The following is a 27,779-nucleotide window of genomic DNA, read 5'->3' as shown; positions in this document are numbered from 1 at the left end:
AAGAACTTAAACACTATCTTAATTACAAATCTCAAACCAACAAATGTTCAGTGAAAGGAGGTGCTTTATCTTGATAAAATGTAGATCATTGTCCTTAGAAGGTCAAACTAAATATTCTTGTTGTTGTTGTTTTACTGTTCTTTTAATCAATTATTTTTCTACATTAATTTTAGATGATTTCTAAGTAAAGTTTTAAATAATTACTTTTAATTACAAAAATATATATTGTGATCAATAGGCTTTATAGGCTATGCAAGTTGTCTTATGAAGAAATGCTTCTTGGAAATTAGTTCATTCTTATGGAATTAAATGTATTTGATAAAAACTAAATAAATTCTATTTTGTGCAAACATTATTACACATTTTCCAGCAATTTATAGGCTCTCAGATCTGTAGAGAGATGAAATTCAAAGCATTTTTCTTAAAGGAACAAGGTAGAAAGCTCATGGCGTTGTGCACTTTGATAACAGCGAGTAATTTTACACAATTCTTTAATTCCTTTCCACCATCCGCTTTTGTTTATTTATGTGATATTTATTTGCAAGAATTATATGATTAGTTTGGTTGAGCTGGGAGCTCGTTCACTACAAACCATCCCGAGTAGCTTGTATTGTTCTGCCATTAGCCAGCTAAAGCTGAAGAGATTATAGCACTAGTGTTTTAAAACAGGCATGTAATTGGCTATTTCCAGTATAAACAAACCTCTAGCCCTGGGGACGCTTTGACCTCTATAACTGCCATGTTCCATATGAAGAGAGAGTATGCCTTTGTGTGTTTTCTGTGTCAGTCCCTGAGAAAACATGCCACATGCACATGAACTGATAAATGATTTTACTGAGATCACACACATTGTGGCACATTTCGGTGCTGGTTCCTATAGCATGCTCAAAGAAACAGAAAGGTGATGAAACGTATCTGTAGTCATCAACAGAAAATCGACCTTGTTGGTCCCCTAAGTGAGCCTTGGAAAATTAGATTGCTGAAATGATATCTTGAAAGCTATCACAACGACTTCTGCTTGGCAGTTCACCAAAGCCCCCGCAGATATAGCCTACTCTCAGTGGGCTTCAAACATCATACAGAAATGTTTTTTAAGAATATATATCTGGCAGAAATAATGTTCAGGAAAGGAGGCCATGAAGCCCATTGTGATAACCAGTATATAGGCAATTGTTTTCAAAGTTATATGTGAAAAAATAGACAGTAGAGCTCTTTGAAGGACTGTTAAAAACATGCTTTTGACGTACATATAGGCCAGCTGGGATATTACTGACAGTTTTCTGAACGGGACAAAATAAAACAGCCTTCAAAGGCTTACATCATACTATTTTTTACTGTGCATTGACACTTGTGAGAGTGAGCTGTTTTAACCATGGCAATGCTGTGTGTGTTTTTTTTTTTTTTTTTTTTTTTTAGGTTATCATTGTCATTATCAGACATTATCCTGGCTAATTATCCTGCTTCCTTGCCTACTGACCAAATAAATACATAAATGCTTGGATGTATTTTATCATTTTTGCCTATGTGTTATATTAAAGTTGCAACTATATAAAAACAATATTACAGTAATATGTGACCCTGGACCACAAAATCAGCCTTAAGTCACTGGGGTATATTTGTAGCAATAGCCAAAAATACATTGTATGGGTAAAAATTATCAATTTTTTTTTATGCCAAAAATCATTAGGATATTAAGTAAAGATCATGTTCCATGAAGATATTTTGTACATTTCTTACCGTAAATGTAAAAAAACTTCATTTTTGATTAGTAATATGCATTGCTAAGAACTTCATTTGGACAACTTTAAAGGCAATTTTCCCAATATTTTGATTTTTTTTTTGCTCCCTCAGATTCCAGATTTTCAAATAGTTTTATCTCGGCCAAATATTGTCTGATCCTAACAAACCATACATCATTGGAAAGCTTATTTATTCAGCTTTCAGATGTATAAATCTCAATTTCGAAAATTTGACAGTTAAGACTGGTTTTGTGGTCCAGGGTCACATATTATATTGGCCACTTCTAAGGGCACTTTGGAATGAATTGATGGACACTTCACTCCTGTGACTGTTGCTGCATGCCTCCTTAACTGTCTTGGCAAGATGACACAGAAGTGCGTTCCACACTCTTAAGAATGCAGATTCCAAAAAGTGGTTTTCGAAAGAATGCCATAGAAGAACCTATTTTGGGTTACCCAAAGAATCTGTCAGTGAACAGTTCTTAAAAGAACCCTTTTTTTCAGTGTGAAGAACATTTAAAAGTATCTTTGTATAATTTTTGTGCAATGGAAAGGTTTTATGGAACCATTGATGGCAATAAAGAACCTTTATTTTTAAGAGTGCAAAAAATTTGAAGCTCTCACTTTAGAGGGTAAACATTTTAAAGGGAGTAGGGCATAGGGATGAGCCCTTCAGAATGGAACCTAGTGAATAAATTAGCAGCGGTTGTAGTTACGTGGATGATAGAGCATTGTCATCGATGTGACTACCCCACTAATCAGGCAGATTGGATCATTACCCAATCAGAACACAGAACATTTATGTTTGTCTTAAAAAAGTGATCTTGAAGCTTCATGAAGCAGTATGCCCATAGGGATCAAGACAAGCATTGGAAAACACATTCCAATTACATTTACATTTGTTTTTTGATGTATATATGTGGACAACATCCAAATACAAGTTGCATTTTAATGCCAAGTGCAAACAGGGCCATGGAGGACAGTTAAATATCTTGACCGCTGAATGACACAATTATCCAATCAGAATCTATTTTTTCCAGAGAGCAGTGCAATAATAATAAATATTTACTCATTAGTTTTATATCTTGGCTGTTCATTAAAATAGTTTCCTGTATTTTTTTCTGTAAAATACCTGACCCAGTTATTTTGATTTTCATACTTCAGTTCTGCTACACCTAGCTTGAGCTCTTTTAGTGCCTCCCACTGCAGAATGAGTAAGATATCTTTACTCAAAGTCCCAATGTGTTCATTTATAACTGGGGTTGTTTTGGGTCGGATATTATATCACAAAGTACCAACTGAATTATATTACACTTTATGTTCTGAAACCCTTTTAACTTTTATTACAGCTGAAGGGATATTTTGCTTATACTAGCACCCTCAGTACAGCATTGCCTCATTTAAAAGGGTGTTTTTTATTTCAGTCTTAATAAGGAAAAGCACCTCACCTGCAAAAGTTCAAGCACAGGCAACAGTCCAACAAATTACAGACCCATGTGGACTCCCACATCTCTAACCCCTTATGTTGATCATTAGGAACATGACAGCACCATTCCTTCCTCCTAACTAGCCTCACATTTGTCTGTGCCGCAGTGGACTTGGTATGGTTAGCTGTGGATAGAAGTAATAGTGAGGTGTGAAATTCTGAGCCACTTTGAGCAAACTGTGATCGCCTTATCGGTGGACCCTTTTTAATGGGATTTGCTGTTCTGCCCGCCAGTGCTGTTTTGCTGCTTGTTGTCTGGGTGTCTCAACTCCTGCTAACATGCAAAGTTTGTTCCTTGAGAGAGAGAGAAGATTAAAGCAAACAGCACATAGTTCAGATGGGGTCTTGGTCCTCACCGTATCTCTCTGCATAAACAGACATGCAATATGTTTAAGGAGATATAAGGTGGCCAGCAATACATTTAGAGAGATCTCATTCTCTATATCAGCATATAAAGTGGTTCCATTAATTATGTTGCAAAAGATAAAGAAATAATTCTTAAAGTTTAATTATTCTTCATTTACAGATTTTTGTAAGTGTGCCATTTAATTTATTCTCACAAGAAAAAAGAGGAGGTTTAATGAGCACACAGAGCACTTGCTATGAGATAATGTAGTACATTGTAAACATGTCTCTTGACAGTGAACTCATTTCAATTAATCATTGGCTAAATAGTTAGGCTAAAAAACTTTTCCTGTTTGAATTGGAATACATTTCTGAAATTAGATATGCAACATAATGCAATATTTGATACATGTTTTGCATGTGATAAATACAGTTTTATTATTTAGTTTTTCATATATATGTCAAATGCCTTTAAAAATATGCATATCTTTTCAGTTATTTACAAACTGTTATGTATTTATTTAGTTAGTTCAATTAATTTAAGTAAAAAGAAAAAAAAAGAAAAAAGAAGTTAATTACAGTTCTGTATCAATTTGACAACACACGCACTGCATATGCTCACAACACCACCAAACAAAGAAACACGCTGCAAATAAAATTCTTTATTTGGTTGTGTTGTGAGCATTTGCAGCGTGTTTCATGAAAGCAAGGGCTAAACAGTTCACCAGGTCCTCCTCAAATAATCAGTATCAATGTCTTTTTCTTTGTTGCATCTGTTATACTCACAAAATTGGAAACAGTTCAAAGATAACTAATTTAGATGCTTTGTGTGGATGAACTGCTGCCTATATTCAGAATTACAAAAAGTTATATGTTTAATGACTGATCAAACAAAACTCCCCCAATACATCAAAAGAGATTCACTTAATTAAAGAGGGGTTGTTTGATGTGCAATTTTAGCTTGCATTGCCATGAGTACCTGTCCTTTTGAATTTGTGTGTTCATCAGACCTCAGGGAGTTCATGAAAAGATATAGAGAGACTGAAAATTATTATTATTCTTGCACTGCATAATCATGTGCAGTTAGGACCACTGGCCTGTATAAACCGTTCTCTTAGTATTTAGATTTACTAGTGTTCAATGAGCCTTATAAAATGCACCGTCATTTCAAATGCCATGACCAGCCCATAATAAGTGGAAGTAATATAGTGTATTATGAAAAAATTAATGCCCATATAAATCCTGAGAAATAGTATCCAATGTTTTTTCTCATCCTTTTGTTTTAGCAATTCTATCCAATTTTTTACACCAAAATCAGCAAAACACCATTCTTAAGGCCAGTTTTTCCCCATTTCACTGCTGCATCTTCAAAGCAAAAACACATTCTGTGTGAATGGCCTCTTAGCCAACACATTCTTTACATTAAAATCCTCATATTCATGAGCACAATGCTATAATTTTACCCCATTTTCATTTTTTTTTCTCAGCAAAACCTTTGTTCCTGGGATTATCTAATGGCCTATGAGTCTCTGCTCTGAAGGAAAGGATTCCATGGCTTAAAGCTATCTGATAACTAGGCTATGTATGAGCTTTTTCATTAGAGACAGTCAATTATCTTTAAAAGGCTTGTTGTGTAAAATGAGATGGAACCGCAGCCTCCTGTCTGATTCAGATTATTGGATGTGATCTCTGTACATCAGCAACTCTCTTGTGAGAAAAGTCGTCATGACTCTGAAAATTGGACACAATTCATTCAAATTCATTCCTTGTATGAAATACCTCCTAGAGAGATATACTGAACAAGGAAATACAGACACAAAAAATAAAAAATAAAAAAAGGGAGAAAAAAAGAGTCATTTGACTTTCTACTTTATGTGTGCCATTATTGCAGTGCAATACCAAGTTCTCAGTTTTGATAAATACTTTAGATGCATTATAAATACTTACGATTAAAGTGTCTACCGAAGTCCTAAAATTCAGGCCTGGTTTCACAAACGGGGCTTAGCTTAAGCCAGGACTAGGCCTTAGTTAAATTAAGATGCCTTAGAAGAAAACATTAAGGTGTGCATCTTGACACAGAACAATGACACTGACATATTTTAAGATATGTCAGAGCAAGATATTTTCAGTTGAGACAGCTCAAACATGCATTTTAGTCTGGGACTCACTTAAGCCTTGTCTGTGAAACCGGGGGTCGATGTTTTGTTTATTACCACATCAACAATTGTATGTTCTATTAAAAATCTCATTTTCAAGTCACCTGTTTTTTTGTTTGTTTGTTTTTTACTTAGAATGGTTTTGTCATTTACTTAATGATAAAGTATACAAGTGAGATCTTTCTTCTGATTATGAAATGCTGCATTTTCATTCGATTCACCCTTCATTTTGATTTTCCTCTGGGAGCTCAAAAAATTTCAGAAAAAAAAAAAAAAAAGAAAGAGTTCCAGACTGATTAAGTAAATCCTTTGGAATTTATTTATTAATTTAGTAGCTTTTCATGTCATGAATCCAATCATTTTCAGGTTTTCATGAACAATATTGTAAATTGGACTTGAAAAGACAGTGATTACATGAAAGTCATTTTGGTGAATATTGCAATCATTGTGATTAAAGCAGAGTGTTTCTCTTGTACATTTTACAATGATAGTAATAAATCTACAGCTCCAGCATTTTATGTTCAGTCATAGCTAGCCAAAACTAATGTCTAAAACCTCCCTTACACTTTGTCCCTGCACCACTTGGCTGGCACTGTGCTCAAAAAATCAGCGTGATCTCTTTGTGAGAACTCCTTTTGTGATGCTAAGGCTGCCATTCTCATTCTCCCTGGATTCCTCATCATGCACCTGAGCATGCCACACATCAGTTTTTCATTGACAGTTGATGACAGGCCTTTTTATAGCACTGACGGTCAATAGTAATAATCTAAATGTAGGCCGATCATTGCACACATCACATCCCCATTGAACTATTTTGTACATGATAACTGATAGAAAGGCAAATGAACAGGTGAATTTAAAAATGTAAGGCACGTTGATCAAAACATGTTCTTGCACATTCCTGTTAATCAGAATTTAAACACCCACAATCTATATGGCACTACATTTTGTCACTTTGCTTGGTCACGGTAGCTCAGAACTTTCAATGTTTAATATTCAAAGGTCAACATCCTCATAATTTTGGTTAACATTATTGTTATGAGTTTATTCAAAGTTATGAACAAACATTTTTCAGTAACGTTCATAGAATGTATATTCACAGTTATCTGGTGTTTTATAATGTTCTTGAAAAAAAAAAATCATCTAAGAGGGTTTAGAAAACATTCAAAAGTAACATTCCCATATATTTTGCAAAATAATAAAATGGAACATTCCCCTTAATGTTGTCTTTAATGTTCACCTAACCAAGAAAAATAAAATGTTTTTTTTTTTTTTTTACAAAAACATGCTGCTTTGAACATTCAGAAATAACATATCTATAACTTAATGGGAATGCTATAGCAATACGTTTTCAGAACGTATTTTTGTTAGCGAGGGAATCAATTATTATTGCTTTTCATTCCACAAATCCATGAAAAACAACCAGTCTGTTGAAGCCTCAAGAAAATTCGAGGCATGTGCTCTGTGTTTCAGTTGCAATAGAGTTACTTTGTGATATGTGAGTGCGAGGGAGCGTGTAAACCCAGAGAACTGTTCTGATTGGCTATTTGGGATTGATTGTGTGGCGTCATGCCTCATTTCATGTTCAGATTCATTATTTGGTGCTGGAATTTTGCCAGGGTTGCATTTATTGCGTTAACGCTACGGTAATGCCTATTTTCACAATCCAATCATATATATATATATATATATATGGGTTGTGACATTTCTTAATTTCATTTCTTTAATTAACTATTTTTTATAGTTATATTTTTGTAGTCAATTTATAATGATAATTTAGATCCAAAAATACAGCAATCAAAAAAATATATAAAACATTACATTAAAAAATATATATATATTTAGAGACAAACTCAGAGCGAAAAAAAAAAATGGAATGTCAGATAAAAGACCTGTTCATGTGTTAAATAAAGGGGAGACTTGGGGTTGTTCAAACTTTCTTCAAAATAAGTTTTGTATGTTGTTTTTTAATACCCATTTGAAAACCCTCTTAAATTAGAATACATTTTTGAATTCTTGAAGTTTTGCAATAGCCTGTATCTGCTGGGTGAACAGCTGAACCACTGACCAACACTTTTTTCATATTGTTTTTTTATATTATTATAATATATTTTAATTTAAAACAAAGTATGTTCTCTGGGCAAAGGTATTGTAAACAATATAAATGCTATAATGCTATATCCTAAAACAATGATTTTATGTTTTCAAAAATGACCTTTTAAAATGTTGCTGTCCTGTTAATAATTTGTAGTTCATATTTACTAAAAAGCATATAGCCTATTAGGATGTTCAGTAGCAGTTTTTATTCATTTATTTATTCATTTATTTTTTATACTGAGACCACGTAATACATATAATGTGATCAACATACTGTGTGTAAATAAATTGTATGTGTATTTACAGTTTATTCTATCAAAATATGCTCTTCCTACAAAACAAGAGGCCTGAAAATGTGTTTACGCCATATATTTATAAAATAAGCTACTATATCTAAAATGTATAACAGTAATGAGACATGGAGTGTTTGTTTGCATCCAAGCAGCACTCATCACCTCTCTTCTGGCCCTTTAAACCTCCAGCTGGTTGGCGAGACTCCTGCGGTGGCATTTAACTGAGTGGGTGACGTCACTAAACTTTCCAGCGGGCTCTGTGTGTGTGTGTGTGTGTGCGCGCGTGTGCGTGTGTGTGTACGCGCGCTCACGCGTATGTGTGTGTGTGGAAGATGAGGGAGTGAGTGTGTGTAGAAGACAGCGTGTGCGTGCACTGCTCTGCTCAGGACGCGCGAAGGATTCGTGTTTTTCGGTGAGTGGATCGTACTTTTGCTTTGGAAAGTAAGCGTTTCGGGAACGTGGATTGTGTTTGTACGTCGCATCTCTTAAAAAAAGAAACTTGAAGTCCTGGAAAGTGAGTCAGCGCTTGTTGAGAACGTGTGTAAAACTTTCTTTTACATTCTGTTCGTCAGATGAAGTAGTTTCAGCCATGATGTAAACACTGGTTTGTTTAAAGCTGTATCCTAGAGGAATGTTACGAACGGAATTTGTAAGGATGGAATGCGCTCGAGCAGGTTCCTTCTGTAACACGGTTGCACGAGTGCCAGCAGGCGGGATATTTCGGCTGTTAACTGTGATCTTCAAATTGACAAGTGGATTTTATGGATTAACGTTAGTAGGGTATTTGTTGCTGGACATAGATATTGCATCTCCTTAAGCTTTGCTTTGGTTTTTAATTAGCAGAAAAGTGCAGGTTACTGATGCGCCTGACATCTGATCAGTGTTTGTTTTCAGATTGATGCTATATAGTTACAGTATATTGACGCGATTAATTAATGGGTTAAAATCTGTCCGTCTTTTAGGTGAACGGTAAAATGGGATATAGGATATAAAAACCTACGTTTTTACTTGTAATATTCTTGTTTTTTCCCCTCTGTATTGTGTGATTGAAAATATATTTAGCAGCAGACAGTTTATCACAGTTTTCCACTTCACCTGTTTACTTGCCAAAGTCTATATGTTTATTAGTCTGTCTGTCTGTCTTTCTTTTTATTTATCTGGCTATATATCTGCTAATTTGTCTATCTAGCTGTCTGAGGTGTTTGTGTTCATCTGTCTAGCTGTTTGTTTCCCGTCTGATAGGTGCTGTAGATACTGTCTTCTTGTCTATTTGTCTGTCTACTGTATTTGTCTATCAATCTACATTTTGTGCAGCTGCCTTTCAGTCTGTTTTTCTATCTATCCATTTACCTGTTTTTCATTTCTGTTTACTTATCTGTCTGTTTATTTGTCTTTCTATCTGTTTATTTGCCTATCTGTCGTCTTCAAAATAAGATGTTTTTTAATGGGTTTTTTTTTTGGATGTCTATTTGTATATCATGTTATGCATTTTATGCATAGACATATCATGATTATATTAAGTTGCATTTTCTATAGCTTGCACAAGGGTTTCATCCTACTCCAGTTTTTTTTTTGTTCAGTAGTTAAAACTCCTTTTTGGCCATGTAGTGCCCCTAGAAAGGACTGGCGAGGTCTGTCCATGGATACCTCTAGAGGCCATTTCCAGGCTGTAATCTGCATGACAATACCTTTTCCTTCAGTGTGAGCCAGTCAGTTTTACTGAATTTACAGTCCCTCTCTGAGAAAGGCAAACTGATCACTGACTCTCAAGAAGTCCACCATTCTGCTATAGCAAATATTCTGCCAGTAAGGAGACTTAAATTAATTCTTCTTGCCATCCATTCTCTGGCCATTTAGTCATTTGCGCAGCATGAGGTGCCAGTGCATGACTTTGTAATATTTGTTTTCAGTCAATGTGTTTAATGAAAAAAAAAAAAAAAAGACTGCAAGGCTTTGGAACTGCTAGGTTTTTTTCTCCAATAGTTTTAAAATCCCTATGTATATTTTTGTGAGCAATAAGTGAAAATCAGACTTATTCAGTTTCTTTTTGCACCGTAGGATACATTGTAAAAAATAGCTGCGAATTTAACAGTAAAACACTGTAAAAATGCTACAGTAAAAAAATGTTAAATGGTTAAATGGTAAGTTCCCCTGCTTACTATATATGGTGAACATCTGTATTGGTCATTACATGTAATTTTACAGTAGTATACCGTTTTTGGAAGTGAAAAAGAATGTATAATTTACAGTGAATAACCATAATTGACATTCCCATAATTCCCTGTTTTACATTTCAAATTTGATGTTTTTTTTGTTGAAATAGCTAGGCCTATGCTTCTTCTTGTTTTTTTCTTATCGGTTGTGTACATTAGGGTTGTATGTTACATCTAATGATGTTAAATTAATGTTTATTGCATTATTTCAGTTTCATGTGTGTTACCATGATGGTGTTTAGTGTTTGTGTGAATGACACTGTACACCTTCTATATATGTTAATATTTAAAAGCTGCTTGTGATGAGCTGGTTCATCGTGTGACGTTCTCATCACCACCTGCTTTTGGTTGTTATCAGTGTATTACAAAGGTACAAAACAGATTTCAGTACTTCAATAGGTTGGTATATTAACATTATACCAGTTGTAAATTTAAGTTAAATCCGTAAAACCTAAAATGTTGCTACCCTATCTTTATGGTAAAATTCTGGCAACCACAGCTGCTGTTTTTTTACCATTAATTTTATGGATTTTTTTTTAGGGCTTTGCAATTAATCGAATTCGATTATCATGCGCATCTAGTCAGTAAAGCCGGTTTCGTGATTAGTAGTAAATCGTCATCACCTGCTTTCAGATGGAGCGGAATTTACTACACAGAGCAATAGTTCACTGACAAGCTAGGCAATATCACATTCATAATCAAAGGTGATTCGATTTCGAATTGCACAGACCAAATTTTTTTACAGTGTAGAAAATGGGATTATTTATTATGAAAATGGATAATAAAAACGTAATGCATACCATTTGTTAGTAAAAAGAAATGAAAAATATATACTGGACTAGTGCTCAAAATATATTTCAAATAACTGTTCAAAACTTTTAACAAAATAAAAATTGTGTGAATAAAGTTACAAGTCAAAACACAAGTCATGACTTTTAAAAAATAGTCCCATTGAAATTAGAATAAATTAACTCTTTGTTTTTGCATGTTTTAAACAAAGTTCAAATAAGTGGAATGGCATGATTTTAAGAACCGAGGGGAAATTTTGCAGTGAATAGCTTATGTATAACTATTATAACTTATATTTGATCTGTTCCTTACACAAAATGGCTTTAAAAGACCTTGAATATGAGCACTTTTTGATGTTTTTTTTTATGGCTGGATAAACTTTTCTTGTAACACAAAGGGGTAAATTAAGGTTAGTTTTATTTTTAATTTATTCCTTTGAACAGAGGAAAAACATCACACCAGATGAACATTTTGATGTTCTCAGTTCTTTCTAGGTTTGTGTGTGTAAGTTTACTACTGTATGTAGGCCTTTGTTATTCTGATGGAGAACATTATTACTGTATTCAAAAACTTTGCAAGGTCGGCTGTCCTGCTTTTATGTTTAATGACATGTTTTCTTTCTGTCTAAAGCATATTACCTTTTTTCATAGATTGCATAGATGCATTACTGATATAAAAGCATATTTTTTCCTGTTTTTGTCAAACACAAAACTCCAAAGCTCTTTTTAATTACAAATGCCCAATGTAGTTGATTATTCAAGAGAGATTTTCCTTTTAATATACAATTTATGAAAGAAGTGGGGAGGTTTTTTTAATGTTTGAAAATAGTGTTTTTAAATTGCCTCCGAACTGGGAAGTTAATAAATGTGCAAGATGTTCCTTTTCAGTGATATGCTGATTTGCAGTTTTCATAGCTCCAAAGAACTGAAGTTTCTGTGGTGCTATACACACGTTAACTTAGCTTGTCTAAATGAGGACAAGCCAGAGACTTTACTGTTTTTATATAAAGCTAATTATAAATACTACTGACTAACCTTAACCCCTAAATGGAAACGTTTGCTGTTTTAAATTAAAAAATATATATTATTTATGAATAATATTTCAAATTGGGGGCATCCCTGGATATCCCAAAGGAAGGTTTTGTCAGATTGAGCTCACTTCTGAGGACAAATGTGTCCCCAAAGTGTAGCTAAGTAAATCCACATAAATGTATATTAAATGTGCATTCTTTGGCATACATTAGTCCTTTAGAAACCTTGAAGAAAGGAAAAATCTAATTAAGAATCTGTTAATAGGCCTAGCACATGCATAACCGTAATTGCATTACACATTGATTATTTCAGGGGTGTTCAGCTCTCCTGTTCTGCCATCCTTTTAGCATAAATATCATACTTGAATAGAGTATTTCGCTTTTTATGCTCAGTGGTATATTCATGACACGACTGTTCTTGACTTCTCGGTTTAAACTTTTTTTTCTCTTCGTACTCATGTACAGTGAACTTCTTGTCAGAGAGCAGTTTTAACAGTACAATCAGCTCCAGTTTTTGGCATTACTAAATGTGAAAAAAATAACGATCAGAATCTTTCATCTGCCAGATGTATTTTTGAAAGCACCAAATTGCAAATGAGGGCATACTTAGAAAAGGATGAGGCAAACATCCAGTGACCTCATTACTGGTACAGACAGTGAATTGTCTGAATATAATGGCTCTGTCATGAACGGCATGAATTTTTTACTTCATTACTTTATCTTTTTTTTTTCAACTAAAATTGCTTCATCTGTAGTTAAAATCCAGATTAGAGGAAAACCATTAGAATGTATAAGTGCAATTTAGCATGATTGATTGAAATAATCCTAACTTGAAACTAGGTCGACTTAGAATTTTATTTATTTATTTATTTTAGATTTTTTATTTTAATTTTTTTTATTGTAACATTGGCTCAATCAGAACCATGCATTGGAGTGGGATTGTTTGAAAACAATCATTATCTTTGCATTTCTGTTTGGTGATAAACACTTTTATTACATGTTACTTTTTACGTTTATTACACGTTTATTACACATTACTTTTCTACAAAGTCCCTCCTTCCGACAAGCGCAGTCTGCTCTGATTGGCCAACTGACCCAGTGCATTGTGATTGGCTGAACACCGCAAGCACTCATCGGAAATGTAATGCCCCTTTCCATAATAGCGAGCATCTTCTTTCAAAATAAATGTAAAGACAGTTAATAATGTCCTTAGTTTTACCATCAGTTCAAGCCCGAAAGGGGAACAGAGTCGCGTGACAGACATGGTGATGAAGCTCATATGTGTTTGCACACAAGCCGTGATTTAAGACAGCTGACGTGCTGTGATGTGACCCTCTCTCTCTCATAGACTGTAAAAAAAGATGGACAACGTGTCTCCGCTTCCTTTCACTATAGAAAAGTGAAGCCAAAGGATCTCAATGTGGCCGTTGCCATCTTGAGAAAATGACGTTATTTGGAGCCCGAGTCTGCGCAGTAGTGTCGTGAGGTGGAGCCGCGGAATCAAACTCCCGCAGACCCAATCAACCATAAGGACATGCCCCGTTTTTATAGCTTCAAATTACTAGCTAAAATGAAACTTAGCACAAAAATGAACAATTGAACATATATCAGTGTGATGATAACTACCTTGAATGACCAAAACCATATTTCGGAAAATTGTATTGGAAGTGTAATTTATTTTTTTATTTTGACTCAAGTCCCATTCGTTTACATGGAGAGGGCAGGGTTTATGACCTGTACTGCAGCCAGCCACCAGGGGGCGATCAAAGAGCCCACAGCTTCACTTTTCAGGACATGTGAGGGCACACCCTCACTCTCTCTCTCGCACACACACACACACAAAACTCGCAAAACTCCGCATTTGAACAGTCAATAGCAAATACTTAAACTAATAACAAAACTTACTTACAGGCGCTGATTCAGAAGCGCCAGAATGTCATAGCAAAGTCAGAATTACCTCCTCTCCTAGGTTCACGAAACGGTTGTCCATAAAATGCGTTGCTGTTCAGTTGTAAGTAATCTTAATGATTCCTAAATGCATCTACTTTTGGAAGGCCAAATAAAGTGCTTTTGCTTTCGCCTAGAAACACACAGAGTCTCCCTGACATGGCTTAATCAACACTACTGTGGTTACTGAAACCACGCCTTCTTTCTTTGCGTGAACATTTGGGCGGCATTACACAAATATTTCCACACCGTGACGTAGATATGTGGGGGTGTGTTTGAATGAGCCGTTTTAGGGGGCGTGGCAGAGTCTTAACTTTGATAAATAGATCTGATATTTAGTAATAGACCAAAACGAATTGTCAAATCCTTTAATATGTTGACTGGACTATCAGATCATAATTTGATTCTGATAGCAAGGAAGCTAACCAATAAACGTTTTACTCCATTTGTCCAAGATCAGGAATCTTTAAATATCCCCAAAAATATGCAAGGTCAATTTATAAGTGCTGTCCAGAGCATTAATTGGGAGACAGTGCTTTTAGGAAAGTCACCAGAAGAAGAAAGCAAAAGATTCACAGATAAACAGATGGGCTTAATTTGCATGCGGACAAAGAAGTAGAAAGAACACCATTCCTTGGATGAACATACAAATTTTAAATTTAATGAAAAAATGGGATTTGGCCCTAAAGGTTGCAGTCAAATATAAAGTAAGCAGCGATAGACATCCTTTTATTATGTTGCGATATAGGGTAGTTAAAGAACTTAGGGTAGCTAAAGCTGACTTCTTTCTGAACATAATAGAAAAAGCAGGAGGCAATACTAAGTCTATTTGGAGCCAGTTAAAAATATTAATGGGACATAATTCTATAAATCCTAAATCACTTGAACTGCTTGTTGATGGAAAACTTCAGAATAAGCCAGCGGAAGTAGCTGATGCTCTTAATAAGTATTTTGTTGATTCAGTAGAGAATATCATTTAAGTATTTTACTCCTGAATTTAAGAACACTTTTTGTCAAGTTAAACAGACAGAACCAGCTTTCAACATAGTATCTATCAGTGAGTCAGATGTGATGAGAGTGATTAGATCCCTCAGGCCATCTTGAGCTAAAGGTGTCATTGGGATGACTACATGCATGTTGAAAGAGCTTTCAGAAGTATTAGTTAACCCGATTACAAAAATTGTAAATGTTTCATTTACTCATGGGATGTTCCCAAATGTGTGGAAATTAGCTGCTGTAATTCCCGTATTTAAAGGAGGTAATCGTCTATCCACCAGCAACTATAGACCTGTTGGCATTTTGCCCGTGGTTTCCAAGGTGGCCAAAAAACTAGTTGCAGAACAAATTATAAATCATTTAAATACCAGTGCTTATCCTTTACATCCACATCAGTTTGGTTTTCGTACTAATCACTCAACAGATACAACTAATTGCTATTTTATAGAAAAAGTGAAGTTATTGTTGGATCGAGGAGGGGTTGTTGGTGCCGTCTTTCTAGATTTAAAAAAGTCCTTCGATACCATTAATCATGGAATTCTCTTATCTAAACTGAATGCATTTAATTTTTCTGTATATGCCATTAAATGGGTAGAATCATATTTAACGCATCGGTCTCAGTTGGTTAGAGTGAAGAATTATCAACCAGGTGTTGTTTCTTTGTCAGCAGGTGTCCCACAAGGTTTGATCTTGGGCCCACTTTTATTTTCTCTGTATGTAAATGATTTTCCAAATGTTTGTCTTAATTCTAACATCCAGATGTATGCTGATGATACTGCTGTTCAGTTAACAAACTCAATGTTAAAGATCACAGAATGGCTAAAACATAATTGCTTACAACTAAATTTATCGAAAACTGTATGTATGTTTTTCTGTAAATCTAAAAGCTGTTGTGCAGAGCCAGATGTAGTCATAGATGGGGAGAGACTACAAGTCGTCTCAGATTTTAAATATCTGGGTGTATATATTGATGGCAATCTTACTTTTAGATTGCATATCAAGAAGGTTTGCAACAACATTAAGTTCAACTTCAAGTTTAGATATGCCCATAGCTGCATGTCAACTAAGGCTGCGAAGATGTTTGTGCATTCAATGATCTTTTCACATATTACCTATTGTTTGACAACCTGGTCACAAGCAAGTAATATGTATCTCAAACAAATTCTCTCTCTATATAAACAAACTTTGAAAGTTTTAGATAAGAAATCCATACACCATCATCATTGTGATATTTAAAAAATATATAACATATTAAGTTGGGAAAATTTGATTGTATATTCAGATCTTTGTCTTATGTATAAAATTAAACATGGACTGGCTCCTCCTGTATTGAACCAGTTTGTAAACATAGCACCAAATGGTTACAGATTAATGAGAAGTGCAGTAAGAGGTCATTGTATAGTCCCTTTAAGAAAAGTGCATTTAGTCAAAGAGTGTTTTCAGTTAGGGCTGCTCTTGAGTGGAACTCCATCCCAACTAACATTACAAATTTTAATACTTATGCCGCTTTTAAGGTTCACTTGAAGAAGTGGTTAATTGAGAGTCAGCATTGTCAACATTAATTTTATAAACTAAATTCTATTGCCTTCCTGTCTTGTCTGTTTCACAGTTGAGCATTTTAGGCTATATACATGAGGTTGTTTGGTTGAGTACTGATTGAATGATCACTGCTACTGTTACTTGTCTGTATGCTTAAATTGTCTTTGTCTGCATATTGATATTATGGATTAGTGATACATTGGTTATTTTGTTTGACTGTTGGATTATGTATGTGTTTGCATGAGCTGGTATTGATCTGTTGGTTCAAGGTATAGTATAATTATTAAACGGATGTTAATTTTTTAGGATTTGTGTAACATTTATATGTATTTAGAAGCATGTATTTGTTATGTTTTGATTAATTGCTTTATATTTTTAGGGTGACAATTTTACCATCAGTCCAAGGACTGCGGATGCAAAATAGTCTTTTGGCTAATTCTGGCACATTGTACATTTACGTATTATTGATGTGCATTGTCCCTGTCAAATAAACCTGAAATAAAATAAATAAATAAAATAAATAAAGAATATCTCTTTGGTTTTGAGACTTTAGTCTTTGCGACTTCAGGGATCTTATATGCACAATCAGCTTGTAACACTCCAAAGAGAAAGGAAAACTTGAAATCGCATCATATGACCCCTTTAATTCATGATTTCCCACTAAATATCATGAAAATCATTTTACCAGTGATTTTTTCTTTTTGTTTTCCATAGACCCTTGATCTTTTATGGAATTCCTCACGCCCAGTGACAAACGTTTGTTTACACAGCATTTTTTCTATAAATCTGTCATATCTTAATTAGGTTGTTACCTTTGTTGACCCCAGAGGAAATGGTCCCCTGAGGAAAAAATTATATATTTATACTCTGGTGCACGTTATGGTCGCTGAAGTGTTCTAATCTATTCTTATTGTGTGGCTTTTACCAAATGACTGTGAAGGTTTGAAGTTCATGCCCCACAGCACTTGGTTATACTTCTGACTCTCAAGCACAGCTTTGGGAGGGCATAAGACAGCTCATGGGAGATAAATCTTATTACATTGGTTGCTTCTAGGCGTAGCCACTATTTGGAATTTCAGGATTTATACATCTTTGAGATTGCTGACTACATGGGGAAGTTTATTCTGCAGCCCATTATTGTCGCTTGAAATAGGCCTACTGTGTCTACACTGACTTTTAAATTAGTTTGATGATACACATTCATGTGCAGTTTGTGTGAATAAAAGCTTAAGTTTCAAAAATAATGTTATTTTCGGTTAGTTTATGAGTTAGTTTGGAAACCTTTCTCACTTGCATTTTCCACTTGAAATGGCAAGTGACATGTTTGCTGACATTTTCCAAAGCATTCACCAACAATTTGTCAATGGCCTTATAGATGTGATTGAAAAGACAGGTTCTTGTACCTCAAAAATCATTTTCTTAATTAGTATTTTTTGTTTTCCATTTTAAAAATATTTTCCAGAAGATAAATTCAGAAAAAAAGATTTTAGGACTGAAAATATCTTTCTGCAGTTTTATCTTAATACAAGTTTCTTACCTAATTAGCAATTTTGCAAGCAACAAATTACTTGCCTCTCTAAATTGGGTTAGGTTCACAGATTAATGCTTGAAATTTAATGAAACTTTACAACAAAACAAAATATATCCTCTGGAATACTGCTATGCAATTTGCTTCTTGTTTTAAAGATGTTAAGATGTGATCCCTGCTCTGTCTGTTCTTTCGTGTATACAATTATCTTGGTTTTAGTTGTTTAAAATTAAGTTAATTTATTCCAGTCTTCATTATTTTGCATTAAAAGTATCTGAGCTGTTTTTTTTTAAAGAAATACTTTTGCATCATGGTTTTTGCCATCTCATACCATCTCATTACTTAAGCTCCCATTAGAGTTTAAATCTATCAGCCAGCTGAAGCCAAGTTGTTTAAAAAGAACAAACAGTTTGTATCTTAAATATTCTGCTAGGCCTATATAATTTGATTTGAAGTTATTTATGTGGGTGCCCTAATCAGTATGTGCCAAGTTCTTCTCCAGCTAGACCCATAAAAATCATTCTCATGAAACCCAATGAGATTTATTTTTCTTCATTATAAGGCTTGTCTCCATTGACAATTGTGCTGGAATGGGCTTTGCCCTGATTTTATGCAGCTGTTGATGCCCAGTCTTGAGATGTCAACACAAAGCAATTTACCTTCCCTATCCTAATACGATAAAGAGATGATGAACGCACCTACAGAAGCAGTTTTTGTGCTGCCGGACAACTTAGTCCATCCAATTTTTGTTCTTTATTGATTGTGATTATTTCAAGGCATAGGCCGAAGTCTGGACTGTTAAATTTTACAGCATCTTTTACTGTGTCCAGTCATATTCTTAACAAGGCAAGTTAAAATGTCACAAATCGCAATATGAGCACCTGTGATGAACATGCGATTTCCAGTCATTTTTCACCACTCTTAACCTGACTGTAGATAATTCACATGCCACTGTGATTTCATCTGAGTGCCTGTTCGGTGCCACATAATTCCCCAACCAGTGAAGCCATTATCATGTCTAATGTCACGCTTTTGCAATAAAAGGCCAGGTTCTATAAAAGCATCGCTGAGTTATTTGCAAACTAAATTGCGCTTGCAGTTCTGTTGTTTTCAAATGGCTCACACTGATGATACGCAAACTTGTTGCCACGTAGTTCCTAATTTACATTTTTGAAAATCCCCTTTTAAATTGAGTCTTTCGCATGAGCAGACACACTGTTATAGTGCGGAGTTGATTAAGGTCAAGTTGAAGAGAGAAGAAATGAAATCTGTGAAATATAATCTGCAAAGGGTGTATGAATTGTGCAAGCTTGTGCAACAAGGGAAGTGTAAGATGCTGGAGAGACTCATATGAGAAAAGAAAAAGGGAGAACTGGTGTGTGAGGAGAATGTGTGACCTCAGGTGATGGATTATTGAAAACCTCTCCCACAGGACACTATTCTTCAGTGACAGGTATGGCTTAGACTTAGTGTATGCCAGTCAGCAAGTGTGTTTCATCCAGTGCTTTAGGTATTCTTTACTTAAGCCAGCACCTGGAGTGGCAGGTTAGAATGAAGGAATGAACACAAATAGTATATATAATAGAATGAATAACTTAAAGAACCCAAGAAATAAAACTTCTGCGATTGTTTACTCACATGTTGTTCAAAGCCTTTGTTATTTTCTGTTGAACATGAAGGGAAAGTTTTTGATGTGTCTTCACACTGCTCTTTTCCATACAATGATAGTCATAGTTACCTTAGGAAGAAAACACCATGAAAAGTCATTCATACAACTTGTGTGCTATATTGCATTACAAAAACTTCTAAAGTATAATAGCTTTTTACAGCATTGGAAAAACATACCTCTACATTTCTGTGAAACTCCCAAAATGAACAATTCACTGCACTTTTCAGCTGAAATGGTAAAAACACAGACAACTTTATTTTCATGCAAGTTATCCACCTTTTTCTTCAACACGGAAGTAAGCCTATGAGCAAGACTTCCGGTTCATTAGCTTCTAAGGAAATAATGAGAAGAATAACAACGTGCAGTAAACAGTAAAACTGTTTGCACTACAAACCAGTGTGTTCATAATTAAGATAATACATTAAAATAATATGGTAAGGTGAACATTTAATTTCTATGATTAAGACATTATACCACTCACTTGCAGCATCAGTCCTGACTGGTAATATTATTATTACCAGTCCGTTCCCCCCCCGTTCCCTTTACAGCAGGGAATGAGGCAGGGATGTCCGCTTTCCCCCTTATTGTTTTGCTTCTCTCTTGAATGCTTAGCACAAGCCATCAGGAAATCTGAAATATCGATTAAGATTCATGATCATAATCATAGTATTTCATTGTACGCTGATGATATTATTCTATATTTAGACCACTTTGATGTTTCAGTCTCTAGTATAATTAAGGAATTTGATCATTTTAGTAGCTTATCAGGTTACAAAATAAATTGGAGCAAATCTGCTTTAATGCCAATTAACAATGTTAAAGCTAATTCTTCTATTCCCTCATTTATCCCTATTAAGGAATCTTTCATCTATTTGGGCATTACCATATATAAAAACATCCAGAAGATTGCCAGAGACAATTTTAATAGTATTCAAATTAAGCTAAAAAATGACATTCAAAGATGTGAGGATCTGAAAGTCTCTCTTCAAGGAAGAATCCCCCAGGTTACTTTAAGGAGATCAACTCCATAATTTCTCATTTTATAGGGAATGATAAATGCCCAGAATCAAACTTACCACATTACAACATCCTAATCGTGCAGGAGTACTGGCTGTACCAAATTTTGAATTGTATTATTGGTCGTTCCAGCTTAAGGCTCTTCATAATTGGGTTGATCCTCAATCTAAAGTTTAATGGAGAGTGATGGAAGCTGACAAGGTTAAACCAAATAGACTCCAAGATATGTCATTTACCGGCACACGGAAAAAAGGTGATAATTATAAATTTGGTCCGGTTGTGGCTAATTCTATTAAAATCTGGAAAATGGTTGAACCCTTCAAAGGAGTACCCTTCAAGTTTTGTAATAGTACACCTTTATGGCACAATTTTAATTTTGTATGCGGAAATCGTCCATTTGTCCAACCCTCTTGGTCTTCTTTAGGCATAAACACGTGCGGTGATATATATGATAACCAGGGCCTCTATTCATTTCAGACATTAAGAACCAAATTTTGTTTACCAGCATCCGCATATTTTGTCTTTCTACAATTACGTTCTGCTCTCAAAGCGTATGGAGATCCTTGGGCATCTCCCATCTCCTCTCATCCTATGCAGGATTGGATTGCACCATCTTCTGGCCAGCCATCTGTTTCTTTAATATATAATATAATTATTGATTGCATTACAAAACCTCTTTCTATTAAATCTATTTGGAATCGGGAATTAACTGACCTTAATTTATCTGTCGATTGGGAGAAAGTGTGGTCTAACCTCAGCTTAACATCTAAAAACTTGGCTCATCGCCTTATTCACTTCAAAGTCATTCATAGAGCATACATAACTCCTTACAAAAGATTCAAAATGAAACTTCAACCAAATTTGAACTGCCATATATGTAATACTGCATCATCAGGTACTTTTCTGCATATGTTTTGGGAATGTCCTATCGTCATTAATCTATGGACACATGTAAACCTGGTTTTATCCTCCTTACTACAAATTGATTGCTTTGCTAACCCAGGTTTATGTCTTCTTAATGATGATTCTGGTCTCTGTATAAGCTTAATACAAAAGAGAATGTTGTTTGCTGGTTTTACAGCTGCAAAGAAAACAATAATACAGAACTAGTTTACACCGCACATGTGTGGAAAAATATATTGGATCCATAGCCTCCTGAAAATAGTGACTTGTGAATGTACAACAGCGCAAATTAATGGGGCCAAGCCCTCTACTATTGATGCTTGGCAGTGTTTTTTCTTTAACATACTTGATTATATAAAGGAATGACTTGTTTTGTTTTTTCCCTCCCTCTCTCTCTTCCTTTTGACTGGACTCTGTAAAGTATTGATTATATGTCTGTTGTTTTTTTTGGGTGGTGGTGGGGGTTTGAATGGATGTTATGTGTAAAAATAAAATAATAATAAAAAGTTGATAACAAAATAATAATATGGTAAGACTAATTTTTAATATCAAGTTGCAAATTGACCGGAAGTTAGACCCATAGAATTTACAAATGGCTGTGCCCATTTTATGGGAAGAAAAAGGTGGATAATGACAGGTCAAATTATTGGTTAATAAAGATGCTCAGTTCCTTGCATAACACTACGTTATGAACTTATAACGTAGTTCATGGCCTGTAAACTAATATGTTTGCATCACACAACCAGTTCCATATGACTTTTCTGACATGGTAAACTTGCTTTGTAGCTCACCTGGTACTGCATTGCATTTGCGATATGGTATGAGTCCTGTGAAATGCATCACTATAACAGAGACCAAAGCTGACTAAAACAGCATGGTTGCTTCAGCAAATACATATTTTCTAATGTTTGCTTTTGTTAACACTATCCATTTAGTGTAGGCGGTGCATTATTTTTGCAATAGAGCATTAACATTTTAGCACCACTTACCAAGCATTTCATTTCCAAATTACTGTTAATAACCACCATAATAAAACATTGGCAGATTCACAATCATCTTTTTCGGATGAAACGCAATGTGTTTTTAGCACAACTCACTGGACATTTCACTTGAAAGTGTTGTGAAACGTGCAAGAAACAGTGTAATTGTCGCCACAGGCCCGTTTTTCCAATGAGCTTGGGTTGGCTTTGTATGAGGAACAGACTGCAATCTAAGCCATTATTCACTGATAACTTTCCCCTCCAGTGAGCTGTTAACTTTGAGAACTGCTGAGACTGGATAAATGAGTCGGTGAGTCACAAATCGAGCTGATCCAGTTTGTGAGTTCGACTCATTGATTCTGTCTTTGACACTGGAGGCAAGATTATCAGCAAAATAATGACAGAAATTCAGTTTTTCCACACATGCTAGAGCTCAAATGGAAAGGACTACATCTAATTTTTATATTTTGCTGTATATTGACAAACATGAGAACTGTTGTTGTATGTGAAATGGGGGCATATAATTTCCAATTTTGTGTTCCACAGAAAGAATAATAGCATATACAAGTTTGGTATAACATGAAGGCGAGTAAGTAATGACAAACTTTAAATTTTCTGTGTGAAGTATTCCTTTAAACCAGCACCACTTAGGTTGAAAAGGAGTCTACAAAAACAGAGAAATCACCTGAAGTATGCCAAGAAATCAAATCAAAATAATGGCTACAAGCGAATGTCATCAGAATAAATGTTATTGTGTGTGTTTGTATATTGTTCCTCAAGAAATGAGGGGAAAAAATCAGTATCTAATCTAAAATATCTAGCATAACAAATCTGATGTTGGCTGATAGAAACCAGAAAGTTTTTCAACCAGATTTTTTTTTCTTATGCTAAAATGTGCAAAAATCAAAAGATTAAAGTTTTACATCGAATACTATGTCTTTACAATGCATTTGCTTTTCAAGACAAGTTCATGGGAACTTTTGATGTGCTCACATTTTACCCTTATTTAAGTAGCCAAAAACTTAAGTCTGTCAGGCCCAAACTTAGCTGACAATCCACTAGTGTAAAATGTACTTTGTGTGTACAGAGGATTAGCAGTCTTAACTGCAGCTGTAATGTCTTTTCAGGTTCATATCTTAACTCAAGGCAAGAGAGTCTCACAGCACTAGACACTCACAAAGTTATTAGAATCATTCAACCCTGAACTTGAGCTGTATTTACCTTCAAAGTGTCTCCCAAGAGGCTTTAAGTCATGCCTGCCACATGATTCAGTTGATGTGGAGTGAGTTGGACCATGGTGCTGTTTCTGAAATGTAATCGTATTAGGATATCCATGCTGCTTGCCTGAGGCACTGACTGTATTGATAGATTAATGTTAAATAAACTTAAATTAGATTTCAGCCTGAGGACTTTTTTTGTGTGGCTGAACTATTGCTTTGAAGAGGTGCTTTTATGTGAATTATGAGATGGTACAATTACTAAATGTTGCCTAATTTGATATGGATATTTAACCTCAAGACCACTCCTGTTGTGTGTGTGTTTATAACTGTTTTCATTATTTTCATTATTGCATTGATAATAATAAGAAATGTTACTTGAGCCCCAGATCAGCATATCAAAATTATTTCTGAAGGAGCATGTGACACTTAAAGGGTGCTGAAAATTCAGCTTTGTCATCACAGGAATAACTGATATTTTAAATATTAATAATATTTCTCAATACTTTTGTATTTGCAGTATTTTTGATCAAATAAATACAGCCTTGGTGAGGTTTAAAGATCTTACCTACACTAAACTTTTGAAGGGTAGTGTGCATGTAATTTTTTAAGAAATCTTTTTACAAGTTTTCAGTGGCATAGCATTTATGGACATTTCTGTCAAGTTCATTCAAGAGTGACAAAATCCTTGTTTTGTTAACCTAGTATCTCAGTTAGATGGCTTTTTGCATCTGCTTTTCTGAGCTATGGTATAATTAAGAATACACACAGTGTGGGAAAACCTGCGTAATGCATAATCACAGTGTTTATGCACTGTGTGAATGCCCTCTGTTTCACTTAGTGTTTGACCTTCAAGAAATTGGACACGAATCCTGCAGCTACCCTAAAGAGTTTTATCAGAAGTGCCATATTTCACCTTCAGTGGGTCCTTAATCTGTCAAGGTGATGTGTGCAATTTACAATACTTGATGTTACAGTGCTTTCTCCTTACTTAACTTAATATGCAGATACGATTGTACCAAAAACAAATCTTAAGCTAACTTTAGCTTTTTTGTTTGTCCATTTTTTTTTTTTTTTTTTTTACATTCTGACCAGTCTGACACAGCAATGGTTTGGTTTAGGGTGGAATCTGTTTGTCAGATCAATAGCAATTTTGAAATTTTCAGTTTAGTTTGTTGACACAGGTGGCACAGAAATTACACACTTCACCTTTACGTGAAAGTACAGACACATACAGAGAAAGAGAGGCCGTTTAGAAAGACCTTACAAACACTTTTTGTCTGCTGGAATGTTCTATGCAGTCCATCAGCAGAATAGAATTGAACCACAAGAGACCTGTGCATTTGACACCTGCTATCCGACAGTAATCAGCCATGTTACTGGGCCGTTTTCTCAAAGCTAGGGTGTTTAGTACAGCATGGCCTTTTACCCCCATTGACACAGCAAGTATTCTGTCAGAAAAGCAGATCACTTATGGCATTGCTGTTTCTTTATGGCAGAGTCAAGATAAAGAAAGCCATCACCACCCACTGCTGCTTTATGTTTCCAGCCTTTCATCTCACTTCTGGCCCCATGCTCCCTCTAGCTGGCCTGGCTTGCTCTCTCTTCTTTTGTTCTGTGAGCCAGGACATTTTGTTTTACCTTTGTTGCCCTTTGTGAAGACAGCTGGACAGGGTGTACATACATTGCTGTGCGTTTGGATTTAAAATCCTGTAATTTGATTTGACACATGTATACTGTATGTACTCTTGGATCATACATGTTTAATTTTATAACCGCAGAAAGGGATTTCTTTTCTATTCCATTTGAGGATTGTGCTGATGGAGCTTGGAAAATGGATTTTATGGTTGAAATCTTTTATTTTTATGCCCTGTTTTTCTGTCTCATTCCAACATTCGCAATACCATATTACAACAATGAAGCCTTTTGCTTCCAGATATTTAATTTGTCTCAATTCTCTAAAAGTAGTATCAATGATCAAAAAGAAAATAAATATTTGAAGAGATGAATAGCAGAATATTTTTAATATACACGTTGTGTATTGTGTTCTTGTGTTTTCTAGGGTTAATATCATATAAAGATGTACTCTGAGGCTGTTTAAATTTATATGCATCACATATTTTTATTGGGACTGTGAATAGATTTAAAAATGTAGCTATGGTCACAATTAGCAGTTACTGTACTGATCATGTGAACTTAGACCATTGTGATTTAAGTTTTGAACAAGCATATGTTGTTGGCAGGATCAGCTAGGTTTCCAGGAGGCAGTTGCATTAAGGGACTGCTGTTTTATGCTGCATAAGGAGTGTTAATAAGCGTGAGCATATGACACTAGCCACAGGAAGTGGGGAAAAACATTAGTGTGGTCTCAGGAAACTGAAAAAAAAGGGGCTGCATAATAATATTTTTTTTCATGTAAAACATCCACATAAATCACAGAAAATTGTGTGAATTTTCTCAGCATTAATTTTCATGTGATCCTGTAAAGGTTATATGAGAGGGCTATGATGTAATTTGTAGAATGATATTTTAGTGATTTATTATTTGGTACAGTTCAGTTTTTTCTTTAATTTTACAGTCATGTTCTGATAAAGTCAAAGCTTGAATCTTGAGAGATTCATCATGTTCATCGAGTCAATAGATCTGAGTCATGCCATGATACGATTATGTGATAAATGCCTCTGTATTCTCAGAGGTGCACAATAAACCCAAATGCAGTTCAATCAATGCCGTTCTCAGATAAACCCTGTTATTCAACCTAATAGTGTGATAGATTTTTTTCTTCTTGTGGATTTCATTCTTCCTAAATTAGTTTCTCTAGTTTGTATCTAACTTTCTAAATAGCCTGTTGTTGTTTACATTTGCATGAAAAATGTGTGCACAAGGTAAGCATATCAATGTGTGCATTTGTGGGTACATATATTGTGCTTTAAAAACTGTTATTAGATTTTACTTCTAAAGCTACATTCCCTTTTTTCCTTTTTTTTTTTTTTTTTTGAGGGAAAAACTGCTACTTGTTAGCTGGCTAACATTGCGTGTTTGAGTTACAGCAAATGAAAGGAAGTAAAAGATATACAATATGTTCACTCTGGCTGAGCACTATTTTCTGTTATTTATTGTGTACACTTTGACTCCATTCCAAAACCTAGTGAGTTGCCTTGCTGTGTACTGCTACTTGGGCAACTGACCTCTAAGACCATATACTAACTGAATGGAACCTTATTAGTGATTGCTTTTGAAAGCTCAGAATCCATTATCTAGTAAATAGCGCTCACAATTGATTTCACATTGCTACCATGTTGCTAAATAATGTAAAACTAGCACACAGAAATATTTAATAAACTATTTTAATTAGTTGGAACAATTTTTTGTCAATACTTTTTTCATGTTGAATTTTATTTACATCTGAATTATATTTACAATCATCATCATTTTATATATATATATATATATATATATATATATATTAGTGCTGTCAATTGATTAAAAAAATTAACTAATTAATCGCACATTTTTCTGAAATTTATCACGATTAATCCCACCAAACATTAAAGTTTTTAAATATACTTTTATATTGCAATAATTTCACATTCAGTCTTCAAATTAAGGTACAAACAACATAAAGGGCCCTATCATACACCCGGCGCAATTGGCACAGTGCAAGTGTTTTTGCTAGTTTCAGGCCGACGCTGTTCTCATTTTCCCGTCTTGCGCCGCGTTGTTTAAAAGCAAATGCATTTGCGCCCCTTTGTGCGCCCATGGTCTAAAAAAGCGGTGTGTTCAGGCACATTGTGTTGGCGCGTTGCTATTTTGAGGAACTGAAAATAGACTGCGC

At 34.8% G+C, this 27,779-nt stretch overlaps 1 protein-coding gene across 6 annotated transcripts in view; it reads left to right on the top strand.

Moving 5' to 3' along the window:
• gulp1a (GULP PTB domain containing engulfment adaptor 1a) overlaps window positions 1-27,779 on the top strand; it is a 68,443-nt gene that overhangs the window by 2,693 nt on the left and 37,971 nt on the right. For 2 of the 6 annotated variants that reach the window (XM_058786783.1, XM_058786780.1), the window contains exon 1: window positions 8,347-8,528. The exons of 1 other annotated variant lie outside the window; for it this stretch is intronic. The gene's annotated coding sequence lies outside the window, so the exon portion shown is untranslated. Of the gene's footprint in view, window positions 1-8,346; window positions 8,529-8,590; window positions 8,654-27,779 lie in introns of those variants that run through there. 3 more of the 6 variants (XM_058786788.1, XM_058786785.1, XM_058786786.1) reach the window with 3 other exon arrangements.

The sequence above is a fragment of the Onychostoma macrolepis genome, chromosome 09 (genome assembly GCF_012432095.1).
Source record: "Onychostoma macrolepis isolate SWU-2019 chromosome 09, ASM1243209v1, whole genome shotgun sequence".
Taxonomy (NCBI): domain Eukaryota; kingdom Metazoa; phylum Chordata; class Actinopteri; order Cypriniformes; family Cyprinidae; genus Onychostoma; species Onychostoma macrolepis.
The sequence above is the reverse complement of the archived record's forward strand: the minus strand, read 5'-3'. Positions and strand labels throughout refer to the sequence as shown.